This window comes from Myotis brandtii, unplaced genomic scaffold (genome assembly GCF_000412655.1).
Source record: "Myotis brandtii unplaced genomic scaffold, ASM41265v1 scaffold373, whole genome shotgun sequence".
NCBI classification, from domain to species: domain Eukaryota; kingdom Metazoa; phylum Chordata; class Mammalia; order Chiroptera; family Vespertilionidae; genus Myotis; species Myotis brandtii.
The window spans coordinates 1,193,343-1,202,020 of record NW_005364339.1 but is presented as its reverse complement, the minus strand read 5'-3'; the positions used below and the strand labels follow the sequence as shown (position 1 = coordinate 1,202,020).

The 8,678-nt window shown below is 38.0% G+C and overlaps 1 pseudogene; it reads left to right on the top strand.

The window, feature by feature from the left end:
• The first annotated feature begins 1,242 nt into the window (after nt 1-1,242).
• Nucleotides 1,243-8,117, top strand: LOC102261205 (annotated as a pseudogene).
• The last annotated feature ends 561 nt before the right edge of the window (nt 8,118-8,678 follow it).

Sequence of the window (8,678 nt, the reverse complement as noted above, 5' to 3'; positions counted from 1 at the left end):
TGACTGGGAATGACTGGTCACTATGACACACACTGACCACCAGGGGGCAAATGCCCAATGCAGGAGCTGCCCCCTGGTGGTCAGTGTGCTCCCACATGGGGGAGCTCTGCTCAGCCACAAGCCAGGCTGATGGCTGCCAGTACAGCGGTGGTGGTGGGAGCCTCTCCCGCCTTCTCAGCAGCGCTAAGGATGTCCGACTGCAGCTTAGGCCTGTTCCCCGCTGGCAAGTGGACATCCCCCGAGGGCTGCTGGGCTGCCAGAGGGATGTCTGACTGCCAGCTTGGGCCTGATCCCCCAGGAAACGGGCCTAAGCCAGCAGGTGGACATCCTTCGAGGAGTCCCAGACTGCAAGAGGGCATAGGCCGGGCTGAGGAACCCCCTGAGTGCACAAATTTTTGTGCACCAGGCCTCTAGTACATAATAAAGTTGGTCATCCTCTCCTGTGAATCCATTTTATGTTAATTTGATTATGAGTCCAGCCACAAGAAATTAGAAAAGTGGGAGAAATTTTCCTTCCTTACAGAAGAAATAAAGGGAAAATTTAAGAAAGTTTATAATTGAGCAGGGAAAAACAGTATTATCCTGATTTTATGCATGTGAATATTAATAAAAAGTATAGACATTAAGGCCAGGGTTTTAACTCAGTCCAAGGACTCATGACACAATGTTTATTTCACTTCAACTTATAAAAAAGGCAACATTTCTTATTCTTGTGGGGGAAATATTGGCATAACTTTTTCCAAAAGTAATTATTGAAAATACGTTTTCTCTGGTTTTATACATAAGCTTCTATATTAAAATTTGTTTTTATGTGGTTATTTTTGTGAAATTACTGTTAATCAAGTAGTTACTTACAATGCTGGATTGTTCTAGAGGTAGAATGGGCTAGTATACATGGTCGGCAAACTGCGGCTTGCGAGCCACATGCAGCTCTTTGGCCCCTTGAGTGTGGCTCTTCCTAAGCCTTAGGAGTACCTTAATTAACTTAATAACAATGTACCTACCTATATAGTTTAAGTTTAAAAAATTCGGCTCTCAAAAGAAATTTCAATCGTTGTACTGTTGATATTTGGCTCTGTTGACTAATGAGTTTGCTGACCACTGTGCTAGTTGAATCATTGTAATTATATGCATTATTCTGACTAATTTTGCAGTGTATAGAATTGAGATGCTATTCTTCAATAAATTACCAATTGACTTCTTGGGTAGCAGGAGTGACTCATGGGCAGCTGTGATGTAATCATGTTGGATGAAGATGATATTAAGATTTTAGTGATAACTAAAGCAACCCACATCCTTGAAGATGGAAACTCTGAGCAAGCCTGTTGTCCAAAGTATCAAAACAGAGAGTAAACAAGAACCTATATGTTCTGCTCAGGAAAGACCAGAGTCCAAACCTTCCAGTGACTGCAAGATAGAAGTTCTTCCTGTTCAGGCATCACCGTTGCCTGCAGAAACTGTTTCTAAAAATGTACCCCAGACCTCATGGGGCTATTAGGACAACAGGGGCAAGTACTTATTTTCCTCAGCCTCAGCTACAGTAGCCACAGTAGGACAAGGTATTTCAAATGTCATTGAGAAGGAAGGCAGAGGCTTCCCTTGTAATCCCTAGTCCCAGAGAAATTTCAACTGAGTTTCAGCATGCAACAGGAGAGATAAATGCCAAAAAGAATAAAAAATCCTCCCCAATTTCTAGGCCATTTGGTGTATTCTCAACCATCTCTACTGCTGTTCAGAGAACAGTAAAAATCATTATCAGTGGGGGTTTAGGTGCCTTAGAATTAATTGGGAAAAAGACAGTGGATGTAATAACAGAAGGACATTCTGGATTTAAAAGGACCAAAGGTGAACAGAAATTCTACACTATCTAAGATTTTATTTGCCAAGGAGGAAGAAAAGCAGTGGACCACCAATGAGATTATTATGGAAACAGAAAAGAAAACTCATTATGGACTATTCTTTGATTAATTTAAAAGCTCTTTTTTATCTAGAAGCTCTTGAGATGATTTCCTGGGAAAGTGAAGTAAAGATGAAATATTAATTCTCTAAGTGGAGGAGAATTAAAGACTCTTAAGCTTAAATTGGAAACTGAAAGAAGCATTTTCCCTAGCAGAGTTCTCTGAGGAAGAAGAAGAAAAGAAAAAATGAGATAGGTAACAAAGATATTTTCCCAGATGCATGTCTCCTCCAAACCAGAGAAACTTGGCAGGACAAGAAATAGACTAGGAATGGATCAGGACATCTCTGGAGAGGCCATTAGAAGAGAAGAAAGAAGGAGGGAAAACAATTGGAAGGAGGAAAAACTGAACAAATCAATAAAAATTCAAGAGAAGATATCCATGCATTTACAATCCAGAGCCTAGAACAGACTGTGAAACAAATGAATTGTTTCACAAGTAGCAGCTCTGGTTCTGCATGCCCAGAAGCAGGAAGTGAGCTCTACAGAAGGAAGCAGAACTCAAAAGGAAAACGAGTTGACAGCTGTGTTTGCATAGAGTTGTTCTGTCTCAAGCAGTGGTTCTCAACCTTGGCTGCCCATTAGAATCACCTGGGAATCTTTTTAAAATCCTGATTTCTGGGCCTTATCCTCCAGAAATTCTGTTTCTTTGTTATGGGGTGGGGCCACAACATTAGTAACAAAGAAACAGAATTTCCGGAGGATGAGGCCCAGAAATCAGGATTTTAAAAAGATTCCCAGGTGATTCTAATGTGCAGCCAAGGTTGAGAACCACTGGTCTAAAGAGTTTACCACCTGCCTAACAACCACTAGTGTCAAAGAAAAGGCAGATGTCCTTAATTTATTAATTATTTCTAGAAGCATCAAATAGTGCTTTCTATATTCAGGATGCCCTTTAGCTACTCTTACTTGTGCTTGTATGGATGAAAAGGGGCCACATAATAACCTGACTAACTCAGAGAAGGCCTGTGTGGTGGCCATGTAAATATAAGAGACCTAAAGTTACCACAAAGGATAGTCTGAAATTAAAATCTCACAGGTGTCAGAATGGCTATCAACAAACAACAAGTGCTAGCGAGGATGTGGAGAAAAAGGAACCCTCATGCACTGCTGGTGGGAATGCAGATTGGTGCAGTCACTGTAGAGAAGAGGATGAAGTTTCCTCATAAAACTAAAAATGGAACTCCCATTTGACCCAGTGATCCCACTTCTAGAAATATATCCCAAGAAACTAAAAGCACCAATCAGAAAGAACATATGCACCCCTATGCTCATAGCAGCACAATTTACCATAGCTATTTTTGGAAACAGCCTAAGTGCCCATCAGCAGATGAGTGGATTAAAAAACTGTGGTACATCTACACAATGGAATACTACACTGAGGTAAAAAAGAAGGAATTCTTACCATTTACAACAGCATGGATGGAACTGGAGAGCATTATGCTAAGCAAAATAAGCCAGTCAGAGAAAGATAAATATCACATGATCTCACTCATTTGTGGAATATAATGAAAAGCAATACTGATGAACAAAAACAGATCCAGAGACAGAGAAGCATGGATCAGACTATCACACCTCAGAGGGAAGGTAGGGTGGGTGGGAGTAAGGGGGAGAGATCAACCAAAGGACTTGTATGCATGCATATAAGCCTAACCAACGGCCATAGACAGCAGGAGGGTGAGGGCATGAATGGGGGGGTGAAGGGGAAATGGGGGGATAAGGACACATATGTAATACCTTAATCAATAAAGAAAAAAGGAATTAAAAAATAATATAATACCAATAAAATTAGATCATAGAGGAAAAAAAAAAGCCTTTTACTTAAGGAGCAGTTTATAGTGGGTAGTCATGTCATAGGCCAGTATCTCCCCTGACAAAGATCAACTTCATTCTTTACTGAGCCAATTGCCTTTTTGCATCTAAGTTAACAAACATACCTGTGGAATGTCAGGGTAACTTGAAACTTCCCTTTTGCTGGACCCCTCAGAGCACAACGATGGAGCCAGGGCACGGATCACAAATTCCCTCACTGTTATTGTGTTAATTGTTGACTGTTAACTATCCTGTACCCACCTGTGTAAGGGAAGCATGTGTCTATCATTTTACTTTGTATCCACCCCCGCCCCTGCTTTGCTTGCTCCCATGCATCCCTAATCCATCACCAATGGATTTACTAGTAATGTAACCCAATTACATCTCCTCTTTTGATTGTAATGTATAAAATCAGGTGAAAAACTGCCATTCTCCTGAGCATTATCCCAATAGGTTGAGATTCTGCTTCCAGGCAATTGTCCACAGCTGTAAAAATAAACTCAAAAATTCTTTACAGGTTTGAATGTTTTTTGCTTTAAGTTAGCAATGGATATCTAGATCATTGAGAACAAGACTGAATTACCAGAGGGATGAGTTGCAGGGCCAGAGGTCTTTGTCAGAACATTGAAGAACAGAGAAAATTGACCTGAGACTTGTGATGGTCACGAAATGCACTCAATTCTGGGTAACCTTGCAGAAGTAAGGGAGAAGGTTTATATTAGTATATGAAAATTCAAGCAGGATAGCAGTTTTATAGGAAGTTTGTTGCCTTCACTGCTTGGCTAAAGTATTCAGTTCCTCACACTGCTCTTCCCTGTTGTTATAATTAATAAATTATTTGAAAAGAAACAATTTTAAAAAGTTTAAGTATAATAGCTCTAGATAAAGGTTAGTGGGACACTCAGGCAAAAATATTGGTCTTTGCTTTGATGATGGAAAACACTAACAATTTTGTCATGGATTTGATTTTGCAGCCCATGAATATAGTTGGTTGTTAAGCAAGAGAAAAAGGACTTAATTTAGTATTCTAGAATTCACATGCTTGATCTATTAATGCCAAACACTTCTTTCTCTAGTAAAATCCATGGCTTTAAGATACTGAGTATATATAAACTCTGTAATGATTACCCTTTATTACACAAAATATTGGAATTGTTTGGAAAGTTTCTTCTGTTCTTTAATTCCCAGCAGATAGTTGGCATTGAGGAGAAACTTATAGAATAGACTTGTAGCCACACAAATTAACTATAGCAACATGCCCTTTGGCTGCAAATTGCTCTCTCACCCCAAGATGACAAGCTTCAAGATGTAGTTGACCACCACTGAACTGGATTCAAGATCAATAAGTGCCTTCTAGAGAAACCGTTTCATGTTTGCAGATATTCTGAGACTCTCTGGGGTGTTTTCAAACATATTCCATGTGCAGGATAAATTCTGTAAGAGCCAGCTAAAATGGAGTGTGAAGCACTTTTAGTAATGGGTTTTTTGTTGTTTCAATACCTTTGAAGTAGACTGTAGAGTTCCATAGAAATGATGTTCATTTATAACAGGATTTAACATGTAAGGCACAGTACATTTTTTTCTCATTATTATTTTAAAGTATTCTTAAGCATATTTATAAATATGTTTATCTTTTAAATCTTCCTTTTTGCTCTATAGGACAATTTTAGAGAAATTTTAGTAAGTATCATCTTACTAAAAGTTACTTTTTAAAAAAATTCTTTAATTTTATTGTTTTACTGATTCAGGTGACTTGTTTGAGTTATACCACTCACCTTCTAAAACATTAATTTTTATAATTTTTTTCTTTATTGATTAAGGTATTACATATATGTTTTTATTGCCCCCACACACACACTCATGCCCTCACCCACTGTTGTCTGTGTCCATTAGTTAGGTTTATATGCATGCATACAAGTCCTTTGGTTGATCTCTCCCCTATACCCCCACCCTCCCCTTCCTTCCCTCTGAGGTTTGACAATCTTATTGATGCTTCTCTATCTGGATCTCTTTTTGTTCATCAGTTTATGTTGTTCATCAGATTTCAGAAATTAGTGAGATCATGTGATATTTAACTTTCTCTGACTGGCTTATTTTGCTTAGCATAATGCTCTCCAGTTCCACCCATGCTATTGCAAATGGTAAGAATTCCTTCTTTTTACCACAGTGTAGTATTCCATTTTGTAGATGTACCACCGTTTTCTAATCCACTCATCTGCTGATGGGCACTTAGGCTGTTTCCAAATGTCAGCTATGGTAAACTGTGCTGCTTTGAAGATAGGGGTGCATATATCCCTTCTGATTGTTGTTTCTAGTTTCTTGGGATATATTCCTAGAAGTGGGATCACTGGGTCAAATGGGAGTTCCATTTTTAGTTTTTTGAAGAAACTCCATACTGATCTCCACAGTGGCTGCACCAGTCTGCATTTCCACCAGCAGTGCACAAGGCTCCTTTTTCTCTGCATCCTCGCCAGCACTTGTTTGTTGATTTGTTGATGATAGCCATTCTTCCAGGTGTGAGGTGGTACCTCATTGTTGTTTTGATTTGCATCTCTCAGATGATTAGTGACTTTGAGCATGTTTTCATATGTCTCTTGACCTTCCTTATGTCTTTTTTTGAAAAGTATCTATTTAGGTCCATTGCCCCTTTTTTGATTGGATTTTTTATCTTCCTTTTGTTAAGTTGTATGAGTTCCCCGTAAATGTTGGAGATTAAACCCTTATCTGTGATAACATTGGCAAATATGTTCTCCCATGCAGTGGCTTTCTTGTTGTTTTGTTCATGGTTTCTTTTGCTGTACAAAAGCTTTTAATTTGATGTAGTGCCATTTGTTTATTTTCTCTTTAGTTTCCATTGCGCTCGTAGCTGTATCGGTGAAGAAATTGCTTTGGCATATGTCTGAGATTTTTGCTGCCTTGGATTCCTCTGGTAGTTTTATGGTTTCCTGTCTTATGTTTAAGTCCTTTATCCATTTTGAGTGCATTTTTGTGTATGGTGTAAGTTGGTGGTCTAGTTTCATTGTTTGCATGTATCTGTCCAATTTTCCCAGCACCATTTATTGAAGAGACTGTCTTGACTCCATTGTATGTTCTTGCCTCCTTTGTCAAATATTAATTCTGCATAGTGGTTTGGGTCGATTTCTGGGTACTCTCTTCTGTTCCATTGATCTATATGTTTGTTCTTGTGCCAGTATCAGGTAGTTTTGAGAAAAGTGGCTTTGTAATACAACTTGATATCTGGTATTGAGATCCCTCCTACTTTGTTCTTCTTTCTCAGAATTTCTGCAGCTATTCGGGGTCTTTTTTTATTCCAGATGAATTTTTGGAGATTTCGTTCTAAGTGTGTGAAATATGCTGTTGGTATTTTAATGGGGATTGCAATGAATTTATAGATTGCTTTGGGTTGTAAATACATTTTAATGATTTTGATTCTACCAATCCATGAACACAGTATGTACTTCCATCTGTTTATATCTTCCTCTATTTTTTTTTTTTTAGTGTCCTGTAGTTTTCCAAGTACAGGTCTTTTACCTACTTAGTTAAGTTTATTCCCAGGTATCTTAATTTTTGGGGTACAATGGTGCATGGGATAGTTTTTTTAGTCTCTCTTTCTGTAAGTTCACTATTGGTGTATAGAAATGCCATAGTTTTTTGGCGTTAATTTTGAATCCTGCTAAATTGTGAAATTCATTTATTAAGTCTATTAATTTTTTGATGGAGTCTTTAGGGTTTTCTATGTACAGTAACATGTCATCTGTGAATAAGGACAGTTTTACTTCTTCTTTTCCAATTTGATGCCTTTTATTTCATCTTCTTGTCTGATCACAATGGCTAGTACTTCCAGTACTATGTTGAACAGGAGTGGTGAGAGTGGGCATCCCTGTCTTTTGCCTCTTCTTAAGGGAAATGGTTTTAGTTTTTGCATATTGAGTATGATGTTGGCTGTGGATTTGTCATATACGGCTTTTATTATGTTGAGGTATGATCCTTCTATTCCCACCTTGCTGAGAGTTGTTTGTTTTTTTTTTATCAAGAAAGGGTGTTGGATTTTGTCAAATGCCTTTTCTGCATCAATTGATATGACTATGTGATTTTTATCTCTCAATTTGTTTATGTGATGTATCATGTTTATTGATTTGCGGATATTGTGCCATCCTTGCATCCCCAAGATAAATCCTACTAGGTCATGGTGTATGATCTTTCTGATGTAATGCTGGATCCAATTTGGTGGAATTTTGTTGATGATATAAGCATCTATGTTCATGATGGATATTGGCCTTTAATTCTCTTTCATTGTGTTGTCTTTATCTGTTTTTGGTATTAGGGTAATTCTGGCTTCAAAGAATGAGCTTGGACGTGTTCCTTCCTCTTGAATTTTTTAGAATAGTCTGAGAAGGATAGATTTTATTTCTTCCTTGCATGTTTGGCAAAAATCCCCTGTGAAGCTGTCTGGCCTCAGTCTGTTGTTTGCTGGAAGCTTTTTGATGACTGCTTCAATTTCTTCCATAGTTATCAGCCTATTGATATTATTAGATTCTTCCTGATTGAGTTTTGGAAGGTTGTATTTTTCTTGGAATATGTTCATTTCCTCCATGTTGTCTAGTTTGTTGGAATAGAGTTGTTCATAGTATTTTTTAACAATCCTTTGTATTTCTGTGGGGTCTGTGGTTATTTCACCTCTTTCATTTCTGATTTTGTTTATTTGGGTCCTCTCTCTTTGCTTCTTCGTGAGTCTGGCAAAGGTTCATCAATCTTGTTTATCCTTTCAAAGAACCAGCTATTGGTTTCATTGATCTTTTATATTTTGGTTCTATGTCATTTATTTCTGCTCTGATCTTTATTATCTCCTTCCTTCTGCTCACTCTGGGCTTTTCTTGTTGCTCTCTTTCTAATTCTTTCAGTTTTAGAG